The following is a 19261-nucleotide window of genomic DNA, read 5'->3' as shown; positions in this document are numbered from 1 at the left end:
AAATCCACAGGAATAAATCTTCTCAGATCAGCGAGTAGAACACCAAAACAACTGGAGCAGTTGGGAGACACTAGGAATACTCTGAAACACAAAGAATTTCCAGGACCAAAGAAACCCAGAATTGAAAGTATAAATATTTAAGTGCTGAATTCATTACACGTTTTATTCAAATATTCTGTCATTGCTATAGAAATTATTGTCATTGGCACATCTTCCTTCCAATAACTCATTTGCTAGAATATTCACAAAAAGGCGAACATAAAGCAGTGAGTACAAGTGAAAGGATTAATTTAAAAGTGAATATTCACAGGAAATTATTTGCCCAGCTGGCAGAAATAACTATGGTAGACAGAAATAATTACTGGATATATGAACTACATAGTTTTAGCCAGGACGCAAAAGCTTTTTCTTTGCAAATGGGAATCATGGAGGTTGGGATATTTTAAATAAGCTTTTGATATTTCTTCAGTCATAGTTCCTTGTGACATGTGGCTCTATTGTTAAACTAAAAGACATATTCACTGTCTGGATCCAATTCTGCTCTGAATTTATCAATGTAGTAGCGTATAATTGCAAGTAGCTACTAATGTTCACATCACTACCAGGTATTTCTATCAGAATTAGCTCTTAATAATAAGCCTGAGAGTTTTGAAACCAAATGCTACAGCCATAAATTTATACTTCAAGCATAATTTTTTAAACATTTTATGTGATATGTAATGGCAATAATTCCCTTGTAAGAAGTTAGATTTAACAACAAGCTTCATCATATTCATAGTCAGTATAAGTCAGATGTTGTTTATGACTTTCCAAAGTGTCATAGAAATTTTATTTTTTGGTTGCTTATTTTCATAAAAGAACTAGGGTGTTTCTTGTGATCTTTCATGATGTGGATTTTGAGTTTAACATTCTAATGTTATATGAACCTATTATAATATTCCTTCCAAATTGCATAACTACTCTAAGTTTGTTTTATCTTGTTCAGGCAGATTTCAATAAGAAGACTTATTTTTCAGTATCAATCTGTATTTAGACTACTCTTTCATGCAATTAATTGGTGTGTTAACAAAAAAGATAATCTGGAGAGGGACTTTTTACAAGGTAGTAGTAGTGACAGGACAAGGCTTGAAACTAAAAAAGTGTAGATTTAGATTCGATACTAGGAAGAAGTTCTTTGCTGTGAGGGTGGTGAGACACTGGAAGAGATTGCCCTGAGAAGGCGTGGCTGCCCCATCCCTGGAAGTGTTCAAGGCCAGGCTGGATGGGACCGACATCAACCTGATCTAGTCCCTGTCTATGGCCAGGAGGTTGGAAGCAGATGATCTTTAAGGTCCCTTCCAACTCAAACCATTCTATGATTTTATGATAACTGAGAGAAAGGTTTTGAATGGGTTGGCTCAAATTACTTTAGTGGAAAAGTCATAGATACATGCTTCCATGTTTTAAAATTAGACTTTAGAATCATGCTAGTACATCCAGCACATTAAATTAAGAAATGAAAGGTTTACCTTTGTCTCATTTTCCTATCTTTCAAAATGTTATTCCGTAATAATGTCAAAATTATTTTACCATTTTACAGAACATGTCTATCTACATGAAAATTGGGTTTTATCAGCCGCTATTACTGGTAGGTCATGCTCAAAAAAAAAAAAAAAGAAAAGAAAAAGTGTTGGAGTAACATGACTTTTTTAAATTGATATTGTATTGCAAAAGACTCACCCACAGTTCTTGCTGGCTTAGTGTAGCAAATGTCACTAAATTACCTCCAACTCACACAGGTAAAGACTTTTACCCACTGAATTCCACAGTACTTAGATACTTCTGCTACCACCTTCAGTATTTCCCACAGTCTCTGAGATTTGAAATCAGGACTTGATATCTTCCAGAAGATAGTCTTTAAACTAATGACTCCAAAGGGAATAATTCTGGCATTAGGGCATATGTCCTGTGTTATTCAAGAAATCATAGTCTAGAAAACCAAACACTTATATTTAGTCATGGACTATATATGTAAAATATTTAATTCTAAATTTGAAATATGTTAATCTGAAGTTCTTTCAGATTATTCCATTTTCAATTCAACAGTGTTTCACAGTTATAATAAATTGCATTATTTACTAAAAATAGCTCTTGACAGAGCTACCAAGAGCTCTGTATATGTATTTTCTTTTTATTTTTTAAATGCAGTACTGTGCCTTTTGTATCAGATGTAGCCTATGGGTAGAATGTCTCATAAATAATTTTGTAATAAAGTCTGTTATAGGAACTAGTTCTGTAATATGCTCATTGACAATATCTTGATCAGGCATGTCTCTGGGAAATAAAAAGGAAAGGCAGTGTTCATGGTTGTTGCCAGTTATGTTATTGTCCTGGTTTTGGCTGGGATAGAGTTAATTTTCTTCCTGGTAGCTAGTGCAGTGCTGTGTTTTGGATTTAGTCTGAGAACAATGCTGATAACACATGATGTTTCAGTTGTTGCTAAGTAGCACTCACCCTGATCAAGGACTTTTTAGTTTCGCATGCTTTTCCAGTGAAGAAGTTAGGAGAGAGCACAGCCAGGCCAGCTGACCCGAACTGGCCAAAAGGATATTCCATACCATTGCATGCTCAGTATGTGAACTGCGGGAAGTTGGCTGGGAGCTACCAGTCACTGCTCACTTGTGTTTCTGGAGTTTTATTCCTCTCTTTTTCCCTATTATTATTGTTGTTGCTATTGTCACTAGTATTATAATTTTACTTTATTTCAATTATTAAACTGTTCTTATATTAAACCATGGGTTTTAACTTTTTCTGATTCTCCTCCCCATCCCACTGTGGGTAGAAGGGAGTGGATGGAGTCAGCAACCAGCTGCATGGTACTTAATTGCTGGCTGGGGTTGAAGCGCAACAGTTGCGTATTTCTAGTCAAAATCTGAAAGTGAAAAAGAGGGAAGTGAAGGTCAGCTAGTGGGGAAGAGGGTGTTCTAACTCTTCTCTGACTTTACCTTTTGTACAGAATTGTCTTTTACAGGCACAGACACAAGAAGAAGGAAATAAATCATAGAATCATAGAATCATAGAATTGTAAGGGTTGGAAAGGACCTTAAGATCATCTAGTTCCAACCCCCCTGCCATGGGCAGGGACACCTTGCCCTAAACCATGTGGCTCAAGGCTCTGTCCAACCTGGCCTTGAACACCGCCAGGGATGGAGCATCCACAACCTCCCTGGGCAACCCATTCCAGTGCTTCACCACCCTCACTGTAAAGAACTTCTTCCTTATATCTAATCTAAACTTCCTCTGTTTAAGTTTGAACCCATTACCCCTTGTCCTACCACTACAGTCCCTAAGGAAGAGTCCCTCCCCAGCATCCTTGTAGACCCCCTTCAGATACTGGAAGGCTGCTATGAGGTCACCACGCAGCCTTCTCTTCTCCAGGCTGAACAGCCCCAACTTTCTCAGCCTGTCTTCATATGGGAGGTGCTCCAGCCCTCTTATCATCCTCGTGGCCCTCCTCTGGACTTGCTCCAACAGCTCCATGTCCTTTTTATGTTGAGGACACCAGAACTGTAAGCAGTACTCCAAGTGAGGTCTCACAAGGGCAGAGTAGAGGGGCAGGATCACCTCCTTCGACCTGCTGGTCACGCTTCTTTTGATGCAGCCCAGGATACGGTTGGCTTTCTGGGCTGCAAGCGCACACTGCCGGCTCATGTTAAGCTTCTCCTCAACCAACACCCCCAAGTCCTTTTCTGCAGGGCTGCTCTGAATCTCTTCTCTGCCCAACCTGTAGCAGTGCCTGGGGTTGCCCCGACCCAGGTGTAGGACCTTGCACTTGCCTTGGTTAAACTTCATAAGGTTGGCATCGGCCCACCTCACAAGCGTGTCAAGGTCCCTCTGGATGGCATCCCTTCCCTCCAGCGTATCAACCGAACCACACAGCTTGGTGTCGTCGGCAAACTTGCTGAGGGCGCACTCAATCCCACTGTCCATGTCGCTGACAAAGATGTTGAACAGGACCGGTCCCAACACCGATCCCTGAGGGACACCACTCGTTACAGGTTTCCAACTGGACATCGAGCCATTTACCACAACTCTTTGCGTGCGGCCATCGAGCCAGTTTTTTATCCACCGAGTGGTCCATCTATCAAATTGATGTCTCTCCAATTTAGAGACAAGGATGTCATGTGGGACAGTGTCGAATGCTTTGCACAAGTCCAGGTAGATGACATCAACTGCTCTGCCGCTGTCCATCAGTTCCGTGGCTCCATCATAGAAGGCCACCAAATTGGTCAGGCAGGATTTCCCCTTAGTGAAGCCATGTTGGCTGTCACCAACCACCTCGTTGTTTTTCATGTGCCTTAGCATGTTTTCCAGGAGAAACTGTTCCAAGATTTTGCCAGGCACAGAGGTGAGGCTGACTGGTCTGTAGTTCCCCGCATCTTCCACCTTCCCCTTCTTGAAAATGGGGGTTATATTACCCTTCTTCCAGTCATCGGGAACTTCACCTGACTGCCACGATTTTTCGAATATGATGGACAGTGGCTTAGCAACTTTATTTGCCAGCTCCTTCAGGACCTGTGGATGGATTTCATCAGGTCCCATGGGCTTGTGCACATTGAGGTTCTTAAGATGATCTTGAACCTGATCCTCTTCTACAGTGGGCCCAAGGTCTTCATTCTCACAGCACCTACATTTGTGTTCCAAGAATTAAGGAGTGTGGACGGAGCATTTGCTAGTGAAGACTGAGGCAAAGAAGTCATTAAGAACCTCAACCTTCTCCAAATTCAGCGTAGCCAGTTCTCATGTTTCTCTCCAGAGAGAGTTTGCATTACCCCTAGTCTGTCTTTTGTTTCTGACATACCTACAGAAGCCCTTCCTGTTATTCTTGACATCCCTAGGCAGACTCAATTCTAACTGGGCCTTAGCTTTCCTGACCTGATCTCTAGCTTCCTGGATAATGTCCCTGTATTCGTCCCATCATCACTTCCTGGATGAGTTTCTATAAGCTTCTTTTTTCCTTCTGAATTTTCTCAGCAGTTCCTTATTCATCCATGGAGGCCTCCTGGCCATCTTACCCCATTTCCTTCTGGGAAGGTTCCTTGTGGGAACACAACACTCCTGAGCTTAGAGCAGGTGATCATTGAATATTAGTCAGGATTCTTGGGCCTCCCTTTCCTCTAGGGCTTTATCCCATGGAACCTTACTGAGCAGGTTCCTGAAGAGTCCAAAGTCTGCACTAACATCAGATACTCCCAGAATTCACCCCAGAATTCACAAAGGAATTATTTTTCTTCATTTTAACCAGCAGCAGGATCTATGAGATATTTACTGGCCAACCTTACTGTTTATTAGAAGGCAGGCTTCTGCCTCAGGATTTTTTTTTTAAGAATTGAAGCAGCAAACTATGAGAATTTCCCTGATATATATTTTAGTTCTATTCATAATTAAAGGACTAATTTCTAAACTTATTGAGCAAAATTTTTATTGCTTTGAATTAGAACCGCCTCTACAGAGGACGCACAGAATTAGATTTTATGTGGGAAAACATGAAAACTCTATTTTACTTTCAACTAATTCATCATGGTTAATGATTTGAACAATATAAACTTTTCCGTATGTTAAATTTCACAAGCACATTAAGTATTTCAGAAAATGATTCTTTACTCTTTTAAAAGAATAGTTCTTTACATTTTCACATTACAATGTATAAGCTGTATAAAGTGTTATTGTGAAATTATTACTTCTGCAATGATCAGGTATCTCAGGTACAGATTCAGCCATATGTCCACTAATGAAAGAGTTAACTAAGTACAATTTGACATTAATATAAGTCTGGTCTGTGTTCAATTCCAGGCCCCTCACTACAAGAGAGATCCTGAGTTGCTGGAGTGGGTTGGCAAAGGGCAACAAAGCTGGTGAAGAGCCTAGAACAAAAGTCCTGGGAGGAAGGCTGAGGGAACTGGGGTTGTTTAGTGTGGAGAAGGCTCAGGGGAGACTTTATCGCTCTCTACAATTACCTGAAAGGAGGATGAAGAGAGAAGGTGACTGGTCTCTTTTCCCAAGTAACATGCATCAAGACAAGAGGAAACGGCGTCAAGCTGTGCCAGGGGAGGTTTAGACTGGATATTAGGAAAAATTTCTTCACCAAAAGGGTGATCAGGCATTGGAACAGGCTGTCCAGGGCACTGGTGGAATCACCGTCCCTGGAAGTGCTCAAAAACCATGCAGATGAGGCCCCTAGTGACATGGTTTAACGGCGGACTTGACAGTCCTGGGATAAATGTTGGATTTGATGATCCTAAAGGTCTTTTCCAACCTAGTTGATTCTATGATTGTACCATTATTTCAGCCATAGTCTGACCCAAGAAATTAGTTTTCTTATAGTTGTAGAAAGAAGGTTTATAGATACATGTCAAATCTCATACTCAATTTTAAATGTTAGCAGATAGCAGCTTGAAGCTGAGGATTCTTGACAGAATTTGGGGATTCCTTCATCACTAATTATAGAGAGATTGATATCATTCCTTCTGTCCCTTCCTTGGAACAATGTTGATGTAGATAGAGGTAAACTATTTTGTCTTCTATATATTATGCATGCAGTGATTTGTCACTCATGATGGTTCATTTTATGGAAATTTTAGTAGATTCAGTATAAGAAAACATATTTCCAAGAAACTCAGACATGATGTAAAAGACCATAATATAAAAAGCTAGAGGAAGCTGAGCCTACCAAATGTATATTAAAATATCATTTATCACTTCCCTTGTTTTTTATTTTATATTAAATCTGCTATGCTACAACTATATTACTATTCTGGCTGTGGTCATGTTCCTGCATTCTTAATGGTATCTCAACATTTGTTTGCATTTTCAGGCAGTTATCTTTGGGTGATTAATTTTGTTGTCAAAACCCAAACTGCTGTCTTCCAGACACTATTCTGATCACATTAACTGTGTCATTATCCACAGGTATGAGGCATTTCAATTCTAGCCCATTGCTCAGTCTAGATAATTAAGTTGTCACTTCTTTAAGCAATTTATTACAATATAGTATGCAATTGGTTTATTATACATGAAAGACTGTAACAGACAGGTTCTCATCAGTGGTTTGCAACTTGAATATGTGGACGACTGGCAAAAAAAAAAAAAAAGCATGTCACTAGGAAAAAGAATGAAAAGTAAAATTTAGAAAAGAATGATTTAATAAACAATAAATACTAGATATTCAAAACCACATCTATTTGTATTGAGTGAGATGCCCTTCCTTCAGCTAAGAATTCATGAGGGAATAAAGAGACAAAAAGAAGGAAAAGATTTTCATAACAGAAACCATTGCCTGAACATAGTGAATTCAAGAATTAAAAACTGTCTTTTTCAGTAAGAATGTGGGCAAAGAAAACATTGGAGGCCAGGAATGAAAATAGGTTAAATCTACTGTAAGACTAAACAAAGCAACAAGGTTAGTTCCACATCTGTATTAGAGCTAAGGGGAAGACTAAGACAACTTAATGCTATTATTTGTTTGAGGGAAAAGTAAACATAATGGATAGTGCAGGGAAAGCTGAAGTAGTCCATGTTGTCTCACTTCATTCTTCCCATAAAGCAAAAGAAAAAAAAAAATCAATTGTGACCAGACTCCAAGGAAAATTAATTTTAAGATGGTCATAGGCAGAACGTGTAGAAAAATAGCTTTAAAAGCGTACATAGATCAGATGCATTCAAATCCACAGGCTCAGATAAAACTCTCCCTAAAGTACTCAAGGGACTAGTGAATGACTTGTAATTATTAGTCATTGTCTTAGACAAACTGAGCATGGGGAAAGTCCTAGGGTATTGAAGAAGGCCAAACAGTATTTATTCTTAAAAGGCAGGTGAAAGAAGAACCAGGAAGTTATAGATATCAGTCTCTTTTCAGTTTTGTAAACTCTTAGGAGATAAGAAGATTTGAAACAAACACCCAGCATAGTTATGTCAATAACTATATAATTTCTTTCTTTATTAGAATGGCTGCTCTGGTGGACAATGGGAAACAGTACAAGAAGCACATGATTTATTGTATTTTTTACATCTAAGTCATATAGGATATTGTCATAATAAAATAAGGAAAATACAGTTCAAACGAAAAGAAACTATTCCTGAAAAAAGTAGGGCTTTTTCTCAATTCTTTACTAAAAGCAAGTTAATCCAAAAAAGTTTCAGTATGTTTTATTCCATGCTTACACTATCAGATAAAGGAATAAAGAGTATCTGCATGAAAACTGTGAGTCACCCCAAAATAAGAGAAATCAAAAATATCATTGGGGTGAGGATCAGATTCAGGATGATCTTCGTAAATTGGAACTATAGCAAAAATCATCAGGAGGCAATTCAGTCAAGACAAGTACAAAGTATTGTTTGCAGGAATTAAAAAATCTAAGTAAGTCATCAATGCAGTATCCAGACAAACGGGCCATAGGCAGTTGCATGGCAGGCAAAGGTTCTGTAGGACAAAGCTAATCAGAGTCGAGCCAAGGCTATAATACAGTTTCAGAATGACTCTCTGAGAAGTATTATGTCTAAAACTCAAGAAATTATTCCTCTCAGTACTGGGAAAGCTTCATCTGCAGTAATATACCCAATTTGGGGAATGACACTGGTGCAGACAGACCAAAGACAGTAAAAAGATATTTAGAAGATAAGATCTGAGATTTGTTTTACACAGATTTTTAAATTCAAAAATAGAACACTATTAGGCAACTTGATAATTGCCTTTTGTTTTGTTATATGTTATAAACAAGATTATGATCAAAGGTTTTCCATATCTACTTGGGCAAGGACAAAGGGATAATCTCTTTGATTAACAGTAAAACGATATCACTGGATGTCATGAAAAGCTTTCTAATACTGTGACAAGCACTGAAATTTTCAAACTAAGGGAAATTTTAGAAATTTACTTCCTTGGTGATTTTTAACAGACATTTAAGGAATATAAGAAGATAGGAATGGCTGAAACAGGTTACTTCTCAGCCACAGCTGTCCAGGACTTTAGGGGAGACAGCAGAAGTTAGATGGTTTTCCTCAGGCGAGGGGCAATGTTTTCATATTGTCCTGGAGAGGTGGGGGGAAGTGAGTGTGTGGCAGTGGATGTGTCTCCCCTAGAATACACACTGAACCTCCAGGGAACCATAAACTAGGACCGTTTTTCTTGTGTTAGTAGTTTGGGATTGATTTTTCTTCTCTGGATTTTGCTCATGAACCCTTTAGAAGTTTTTAGATTGCACAACATTCACTGCAAACCCTTTTCATAGCTTTATGTGAATGATCTCCTACGGATCATTTTACACCTTCTTGCACAATTCATGACCTGCAGGATTCTTCCTATTGTTGAAATTTCATGTACGTTCTCCTCACTGCAATGCAAAAAATCTCTCAACTGACATGTAAATAATCTGTTTACCAGAATGCGATTAAGAAAAGCAGAGCATTACATAGCAGCAAAATGGTATAAATAGCACACAAATTCCTGTATTTTGATCAAAACCATAAAATATAACTGAAAAATAAATTTTTTTTTGCAGAACTACACAGTTTTCCATTCTGCAGAAAATAACCTTTTTTGAGATACAATTTTTATCACAACTTGGCAAAAAACCCCATACATAATTTCTAAAACATTTTTTGACAGATATTAATTTTTCTAACAATATTTTTTTTTTAAAAAAAATCTTTATCCTGAAAAACACTGAACTTCAAATAAAGCTTCTATTTCATCAATAAAATAGTTATTACTGAATTTCAAGAAGTCCTTTAAATTACCACCTACAAGCTGAATGGAAGCAAACGATTGGTTTCACATATAGAAATAACTTATTCAGCCTGTATTTCCTGCATGTGGTATTGCAATAGCAATTGTTATGTATCTGAGGTTGCATATTTGTAATTGCTTGACAAGATATATGATACTAGAACCCTTTTTTTCTCCCTTTTCCATGTTGTTTTAATGCTAAACTGCAGGTTTTACATACAATACATGCAATGAATTCTGACATATGCCATTATAATAACCTTTATTCAATTATATTAATGGATTTTGAATAGACTATTGGCAACAGTAGAATGATCATACTACTTTTTTTTTGTCTTAGGAAGTGCAGAAAAAAATGCCAAACATTAAAGTACGTGGCTGAACAAGAAAACCCCTCTATTACTAATTTATCCAGAAAAGAATTTGTCTTAGGTGGCATAAAGTAGATTTTAAATAACATTTAGAGTGTCCCATTGGTCTTAAAAAAACCCAATACATGACATGTTTTTCTCTTGACAAAAATAACGCCAATCATGGATCAGTACAGTCTTTCCCATACTCTGTGAGTCTTGACATTCTAGAAAAACATAATGTCATCTTATTAGAGACCTTTGGTTGACAGACATGGAGGCAGATACATAAGCAAAGCCTGTTAGTGCTACGTAATCAAACCCAGGTGGTAGTGTTTTTCATATGAGCTTTGAAGCCTTAGGAGTATCTATGGGCAAAGCTGTACTTACAGAGAATTCTGAAGATAAGGCGTTCAGGTTATCCTAGAGGACATTGGGGAGGTGAAGGCTACATTGCTTATCAAGCTATTCATGCTTTCATACAAAAGTGGAAAAAAATGAAAAAAATGTTCCCCCGTAAACAGATTTTAAAATAGTCACTGTCTTTGTAAAAAACAAAGCTTAGTTTCAGTAAAAAACAAACAAATAAAAAAAAATCTTTAAACAGTCCTTAAAAAATTTACAGGTTCTTTACATTCCTAGAAGTGAATAATCACAACTTCTCTAATTAACTCTTCAGCAGGTCTAGAGTATTGCTGTAATGACACTGATGTGTGATTTATTTGTTAAAGTTACTGCATGTTTTTTTGGGTGTATATGAGAGACATCGTAAGGGTTACACACAGGGATTAAACTTTGTTGCTGATAGTCTGAATTTATTTTTACTAGGCCTATCCTTTTATACTTTCAGTGGCATCTTGATAGTTTTCTAATAAACATACCATAAAAAAAAAAAAACCTAAAAAGCATTCATGTCTAAGCACCTCATACTCATTAGATTTTTAGTAATACACCTATTTGCTAGCATGTCAAGTGATAATAAAAGTTAATTTACATGAATCTGCAATAAGAATTATTTTTAAAACCCTGTTAAGAAAATGTGTGCAATAATTTTAATTCCTTTTATTGCTTTCATTATTTAAATTACACATACAAATATCTGAGTTTATTGGAAAGCTATATTCCTGCAAACTGAGAATCCAATTTTAAATATTTTTTCTCTCTCATTATTTCTCTTTTAAGAAATACAATTCATTTATATTTTCATTTAGGAAATTCTCTTTCTTCTCATTTTTTCTGTGCAAAATCTCAGTTTTCAAACAATGTAAATGAATTCAGAATGTGACCCAGTGAAAATGGTTTGCCATCAAAGGATTCACACTTCAAGCTGTGTTATGTAGCTTTCCAAAAGTGACATCTGGCCTCTTGGCAGGTTCCTCAGTCATCTGTGCTGGTGGCTCAGAAATTGCTGATGGGTTTGCCATATGCAGTACCTGCAGTTTGGCTGCTTCAGGCTTGCTCCAATTCATTGCCCTACTGAATAAAATTTGCTTTGAATTATCTTCTATCTGAAAATATTGGCATACTATTCCTTTTTTTTTTTTTTTTATTTATTTTATTTTTTATTTAATCAGAGATGTGGTCAGAGAGGAGTGTTCCAACTTCTGTTACTTTGGCTTAGTTAGAGAAAACAACTCTGTGATCTAAGAATATCCCCATGCTGCCAGCTGCTATTAAACAGATCTCCATAACCTGACCAACAGGTCTGTATAACTCACCTAAAGCTCTTGACTATTCGGCTGATTCTGTTTCTCTGTACAACCAGTATAGCGCTGGACTGGCCTGGAATCAGCTAATTTTTTTTTTTTTTCCCTATGATGAACCTTGGTGTACCTATTCATCATTTCATCAAACTTTGAAAGTGATGACAGTATTTATAAACATGGGTTGCAGTCAGGGAATATTTGGCTGTTTGGTATGTTAGTAAGATGAAAAATGGGAAAAAAGTTCTAAAGACTGACAGGCATGAGGCCACAGAAAGAGCTTTGTGTTCCTTAACAGGATGCTTTAATCAAATTGTTTTTCTCTTTTGTCTGAACATCTGTACACAGAAACATTATTTAACAGTTGTATTGCTTTAGCACCTAGAGACCCATACATATAATAAGGTATCAATTGTGCTAAACTCTGTACACTCATACAAATGAATAATAACAGCAGTGCCTGGCAAGTTTGCCGTATGTTAAGATCTTCTCCCCTTCTGTTTCACTTTATGAACTAGATACCATGCCCAAATTAGCACAGCAGAGATGCAGGAAGCAACACACAATGGCTTTGCAAGTGCTTTCAAAGTCATTAATATTTCAACTCTGAAATAATCTTTCTAATCATTAAGTAAGTTCCTGAAAGATTTTAATAATTACTACATATTCAGGAGTAAATCTATTGAATCCAAAACCACAGAGAGATATTGCTTAAAATAATTATTCTAAAGTCAGCATGTACTCAGATATACTTTTTATGAATCTCCCTAAAGCAGAATGGCTAAGCACACACTAGCTGAGAAATAACAAAATTTAGATCATATATGAAATATAAGCTCTGCCAGCCTGAATGAGGATGACATTAAAGGCTATTACAAGTAAGCCATGCAACATAATAATTCCTGGGCATCCTGCGTGACGCATGGTGTGTAGTGGGCTAATCCTGGCTGGTAGCTAAGCCCTCAGCCAGTTACTTGCTCACTCTCCCCTGCTGGGATGTGGGGAGAATTGGAAGGACAAAAGCAAGAAAAATTCAGGGGTTGAGATAAAGACAGTTTAATAAGTAAAAGGGTGTCCTGGGTTCAGCTATAGCAGTCATTTTTTCTCCTTCTTAGTAGCTGGTGCAGTGCTGTGTTTTTGACTTTCAGCCTGGGAACAACGCTGATAACACCAATGACGCTGCGATTAGGTTCATCAAGTTATGATGTTTCTTCCACAGAGAGCATCTTCCTGGAAGAAGCTAACAGTGGGTGGATAACAAGCCTGGACATGGGAAAGAAGTAGTATGAATAATACTCAGATGGAGTTTTATATTATATATCAGAAGTGACACCCGGAGCTGAAGAAACATTGATTCTCCAGATAAGGCCTTGCCTTTTCTAAGATTACCTTAAATAACAAAAGGAGACCATATGATGCAGAAACTATAAATTATGAATTCTTGGAGCATACAGATACGTCCAGCCCACTTTTCTTAATATCTCCCATTCTTATTACTAACAAACAGCCCTGTTATCCAAAGTCAGGATATGCATGCACTTGGTGACTTTAATTTCTATCATAGTTGAGTGTCCCTTTTCAGCTCAATTTCCAGAAAAGAAAAATACTGCAAGGCTCAGTGGACAGGAGATAATAAAAAACTAATGACAGAGTAGATCAAAAAGTGTGTTTCTAATTTCTATGAATGGATACAGAGAGAGGTCCAAGGCGACAGTGATACCGTGAGAAAGATAAATTTCTGTATCTTCCAATAACTTCTGAGAAATTAACATTCCTAAATATAGAAACATGAACATCAAAGAAGAATCTTCCATGCTTTTACCTGTGAAAAAAATTTAAAAAAAAGAAGAAAAAAGAAAAGAAGTAAAAATAACATCTGAGTGCCAGGACAAAAAAATTAAAAATCAAATAGTTACAATGTATGTACCCTCCTTCACATTTGACATACAAGTACTTTCAGACAGGTGCAAAATTCTATTTGTAAAAAGATGTGCATAATTGCATTAATTGGGATATTTACTTTCCAAGAGTTGCAAAGCTATTACAGCAACAATCTACTAGCTGAGCTCTGTCTGAAAACATTTTTGTGGCAGATTTAAAGCTCTTTAGTATAAGACTAGTTTTAGTATCTACTACCGATCTGAACAAATATTCTCAAGTAGTCTAGTTATTGAAAAATTTCAAATTGCTAATTCTAGCAAAGAACTAGAACACACAATTTACCATACATATGATGAAAAAATAATTATATGCATGTGAACATCTGAAATCTTGGTTGGCAGACAAAAAAAAGGCAGTAATTGTGCTCCATCAAGCACTTACTCCAAACAGTGCAGAGAAATATACAGCAGCAAAGTATCATAGTGCCAGACCACTTCTTTTGCTTACCCAGTGGCTGTTCCAGTTGCTACAATCAGGAGACAGAGAGATGATGCTCAAGCTGTGCAGTAGGAATGACTCTTTCAGGAACAGTAAATGAAATCCACCATGTACCAATCTTGCCCTCACAGCTGCATCAGCAGAAAGCCTTTGAGTGGATCTTCCAGTTCTTCCCCCACCTCACATTTCTTTCTTTTTTTTCTCTTGTTGCCTCAGTAGGAGGAAGATTTAGCCCCTGTGGGTGACTCTGGGTTCCAAGATGGCAAATGGAGGTGCTGACCTGGAGAAGAAAGCATTGTCTTTCTCTTGATCTCCAAATTCCCTGACCACAAGCCAGCAGAGAAAACCCTCCATGGATTTCAGTCTCCAGTTTGGAGAAGCATTTGAGTTCAAGTCTCATCTTCTAAGCAGGTGCAACAATCATGGCTTTTTACTCAGAAAGGTGTAAGAGAAAAATCACTTCTTTTTCTTCATCTAGACAGTGAGACACTCTGTACCAATTATCACCTCTAAGGGGATTGACTCCTTGTTATTATGCTTCATAGGCAGAATTTCTAATGCATAGTCCTGAAACAGGCATGTCAGTCCTGGAGAAAGATGCTACCGTTCTCTGTCATTCTCAAAGGACATCTCAGAAGATGTGCCTTTTCAGGATTGCTCTTCAGAGGCACCTTTCTCTCTGCATTTACTGCAGTCAGATGTATTTAAAATATTTTTATATTTTCAGCCTTTAGAATGCTTTTCTCTAATCTTTTTTTCTTTTTTTTTTTTTTTCCCTGATTTTATACTAGTTTTAGGATTACCTTGACAGGATACCTGCTCTATCATGCCTTTTTCATTTAAACACAACTCCAACTTGTTGAAGGATGTCTTTTTGCCTTTCTTAACCTCTTTTACTGAGGCATTTAATCATTCTGACTGTTTGTCTCTTTTGGAGCCTTTTTAATTTTATGATTTCTGTTTACTAATATTAGTCTTATTTTAAACAGTCTCCAGTTCACTTACATTGCCAGTTCAATTTACCCTTTACATTTCCTTTAACTAGCATCCTCATTTTTGCGTAGTTCCCATTTTCTACAGTTCAAATTTATATCACGTGTTGTTTCCTCCTAAAAGGATTTTGAGATTGAATACATCTGCATTAGGACTAATACCATGGTTGATTCTCTTTTGGTTCTCTGAAATGTTCAGTGTGTAAACACATTGTATTGGAGAAATGTATGTATTTATTTATATAATATATATAATATATAATATATAATATATATTTATATAATATATAATGTATGTAATTATTAAAAGCTTTCTAAAATGCAGAGGTTTAGTAACTAGCCTTTTCATATTATTTTACACTTTTTTTCCATTCTTCCTGTTTAAACACAGGCATTTTTCTTTGGTGCCTAGAGTATGGTATCGTCTGTAAGCCACAGTCTCCTCTGTGATTAATAGAGACCAAGCACCAGCTTCTAAGGAAATTAACATCTTAAGCAGGCTGAATACTCTTCCGAAGGTAGTAAGCCTTTTTTGTTGATTGTGTAAGGACACTAGAGAGAGTTTGTTCTTAATCTGGATATCATAGTTAAGTATGTAAGCTTATGTGTCCTGAATCCAGGCCTAAGACCATAGATTTTAGATAGATAAAATCAAATACAGATAGTGAGTCCAAAAATATTTTATTCATTTTAGTAATTTTTAGGTATTAGTTTGAGCATATAACCTACCCAAAATACAAATAATCTAGAATTAGACTTAAATAGATTTCTGTACCATTGATGTTAGTACTTTTTTACAGTTTGATGGCCAGTTTTCAAATGATACATGAAAATTATCTAGTTAGTTACATTTAACATCACTAGCCTTTGTTGTATTTATTTAAGATATACCATGACACCATTCAAGTAAGATTCAAAATACAGCAGGAATAACATCTTCTGAATCAACCCTGTATATCATAGAATCATAGAATCATAGAATAGCTAGGGATGGAAAGGACCTTAAGGTCATTTAGTGCCAATCCCCCTGTCATGGGCAGGGACGCCTCACACTAAACCATGTCACCCAAGGCTCTGTACAACCTGGCCTTGAACACTGCCAGGGATGGAGCATTCGCAGCTTCCTTGGGCAACCCATTCCAGTGCCTCACCATCCTCACAGTAAAGAACTTCCTCCTTATATCTAACCTGAACTTCCCCTGTTTAAGTTTGAACCCATTACCCCTTGTCCTATCACTACAGTCCCTAATGAAGAGTCCCTCCCCAGCATCCTTGTAGGCCCCCTTCAGATACTGGAAGCCTATGAGGTCTTCGTGCAGCCTTCTCTTCTCCAGGCTGAACAGCCCCAATTTTCTCAGCCTGTCTTCACATGAGAGGTGCTCTATCCCCCTTATCATCCTCATGGCCCTCCTCTGGACTTGCTCCAACAGCTCCATATCTTTTTTATGTTGAGGACACCAGAACTGTACACAATATTCCAAATGAGGTCTCATGAGAGCCTAGTAGAGGGGCAGGATCACCTCCTTTGACCTGCTGGTCACGCTTCTTCTGATGCAGCCCAGGATACGGTTGGTTTCTGGGCTGCAAGCGCACACTGAAGCCGGCTCATGTTCAGTTCCTCTTTGACCAACACCCCCAAGTCCTTCTCCGCAGGGCTGCTCTGAATCTCTTCTCCGCTCAACCTGTATATGGCTTGAATAGATTTGTGGAACTCTTTGTTCTGAAAAAAATTGCTTTACATTGGACAATATTGAACTAGTCAGCTGTAAAATATTATTAAAAATGTAGCAGTTGTGATGCAACAGCAGAATGAACAATGAAGAACCTCTGCAGAGCAGCACAGGCAGAAAAAAGACACTAAAAATTTCGCACGGAAAGTCTAGCTCACTAAACATTTTGACAAGACAAAGCACTTCAGCATGTTCAGATCCTATTTTGCAAAAAATAGAGAAGAAAAATTATGTTCAGGTTGGCTTGATGTTTCAAAAGATAGATGGAGAGCAAGCTGGATGAATTTTCACTAAAAGGAAGGCCAACTAGCAGACTGCCATCTGTTTTAAACTATTTTGAACTTTTACAAGTAATTTATGGTTTGTCCTGATCAATCCAGAATGGAATAGAAATGCACATACAAGGTCAGAATTGGTGCTTTCAAAATGTATTCACTCCCTGCAAGTGCATGGTGAAAGTTAAACACCAAGACAGCCCCAAACACAGCCCCTGCGTCAGGCTTTCTGCAGTTACCCTCCAGTGCATATGCAGTGCATGCTCAGTGCCAGCAACAGAGGTGAGCTTTCTTGCTAACAAATATGTATTGTACTAATCCCATGGTACTGGGACCACACAGGAGCACAGAAATTAAACCCCAGTTCTTTCTTCTTTACAAACAAACTTATCCACTAACACAGATACATACTGAGTCAACAGCAAGACTTTCTTCTTGCTGCACTGTGGTGAAGTATAAATACTAATGGTCTGTGAATTTATTGTTAATTTGCAAATAAAGTTGTATGTATAATGTAATTTTAAGGTATTGGTACCTCTGTCTTTTAACACATTTATTTTCTTTCAATTTTGGAGCAAGTGGAGATCTCCAAAAAGAAACAGAAGGGTTTTTTTTATTTTAATCCTCAGTAGTTCACATTTTATTATTCCAGAATAGTCACTTTTATAATAGAGTAATCACAATGTAAATGTCAACAGAGAACTGTTTAAACTTTTCAAGATGGAGGACACATTTCCAGTTAGAGGACAAGGACAAAGATGTAAAATTACACAGAGATTTGTGAAGGTTCAAAAAAAATCCAGCAGAGTTAAAAAAATACAGTAAAAAATGCAAATAGAGGTTAAAGAAAAACAAAACAAAACAAAACCAGCTAAAAAAACCTTTTCTCAGATGAGAAAACCAGAAATTGCTGTGCAAACTAGGACAAATGAAATGTCAGAAACTTTTTGAGAAGCAACTAAAAGCAAAGGCTAACCAGTACAGTTTTAAAATAAAACACACTTTTAAAATAAAATCATTAAGGGGTAAAAGAAGATCATAAGGAAATTGCCCAGGTGAGTATCTCCAGAGAGGACGCCTTTAACACCGGAGCGGGGGGAAGCACAGCGTCCAGGAGCCTCAGTTCGGAGCGGCAACAGCGACCGAGGGAGCCTCAAGTCCTCGACAGGACTTGCCCAGGAGCCGGCAGCTCAGCTCACGCGAGCAGTGACTCACAGGGGGCGGCGCCAGGAGTGACGGCACCAGCCCTCAGTGGGTAAAAACCCATCCCAGGGAGCGCGGTGAACAGGGCGGGCAGTCAGGGCGTGGCGCGGCAGTTCGCGCAGGCAGGGCGAGCGGGTAGCGAGCGGGATGGTGAGCACGCGCCTCAGGACCAGGGCCCGCTCTGGGAGCTCTGCCCCGGCTGTGGCAAGCGTAGGCACCCAGACAGAGCCGATGAGAGGGGAGGCTGCGGCGCAGACCTCGGAGTGTAGAAAGTGCCTCGACTGGTCTCTTGAGGCGAGGGTGCACAATGGACAGGGCTGCACTCGGTGCGCCCTAGTGGAGGTCCTCCTGCAGGAGGTGGCTGAGCTGCGGGAGGCTGTTGAAGAGCTAAAAGATGCCAGGGAAGCTGAGAGGAAGCTGGGCTGCTTGCTCCAGGCCCAAACTGTGCAGGGGCTGCAAACGTCTAGCACTGCTCATATAGGAAAGAAGGAGGGCAGCAACCCAGGAAGCTGGGAATTAGTCACGAGAAAAACGAACAAAAAAAGGAGGAAGAGGACAATTAAGGACAAGGGGCTTCCTCCTAAATCTGATGTCCCCACCCAGAACCGCTTTGCGGTTCTGCAGGGGGCTAATGAGAAAGCACCCACCACACCCAAAGAGCACCCTGCTGATGCACCAGTAAAGAGGATTGCTACTGGTGCCTCCAGAAAAAAGCGGAGGGTCATAGTAGTAGGGGACTCTACTTTGAAAGGCACAGAGGCACTCATCTGCCGGCCTGATCCAGTCTCGAGGGAGGTGTGTTGCCTGCCAGGGGCTCGGATCAGGGATGTTGCTGAGAGGCTGCCTGCTCTAGTAAGTCCTGCTGA

General features: G+C 38.5%; 1 long non-coding RNA gene across 1 annotated transcript; it reads right to left on the bottom strand.

Annotated features, from left to right (window-relative positions):
* Window positions 1–4703: 4703 nt before the first annotated feature.
* On the bottom strand, window positions 4704–18414 carry LOC115605546. Its single transcript, XR_003990632.1, has 3 exons — window positions 18404–18414; window positions 16729–16732; window positions 4704–4787 (listed from the first exon to the last, which is right to left on the bottom strand). It is a non-coding gene; the product is annotated as an uncharacterized LOC115605546 (long non-coding RNA).
* Window positions 18415–19261: the final 847 nt, after the last annotated feature.

Source organism: Strigops habroptila, chromosome 3 (assembly GCF_004027225.2).
Source record: "Strigops habroptila isolate Jane chromosome 3, bStrHab1.2.pri, whole genome shotgun sequence".
Classification (NCBI taxonomy): domain Eukaryota; kingdom Metazoa; phylum Chordata; class Aves; order Psittaciformes; family Psittacidae; genus Strigops; species Strigops habroptila.
Note: the sequence above shows the minus strand (reverse complement) of the source record. Positions and strands in the feature narration are given on the sequence as shown.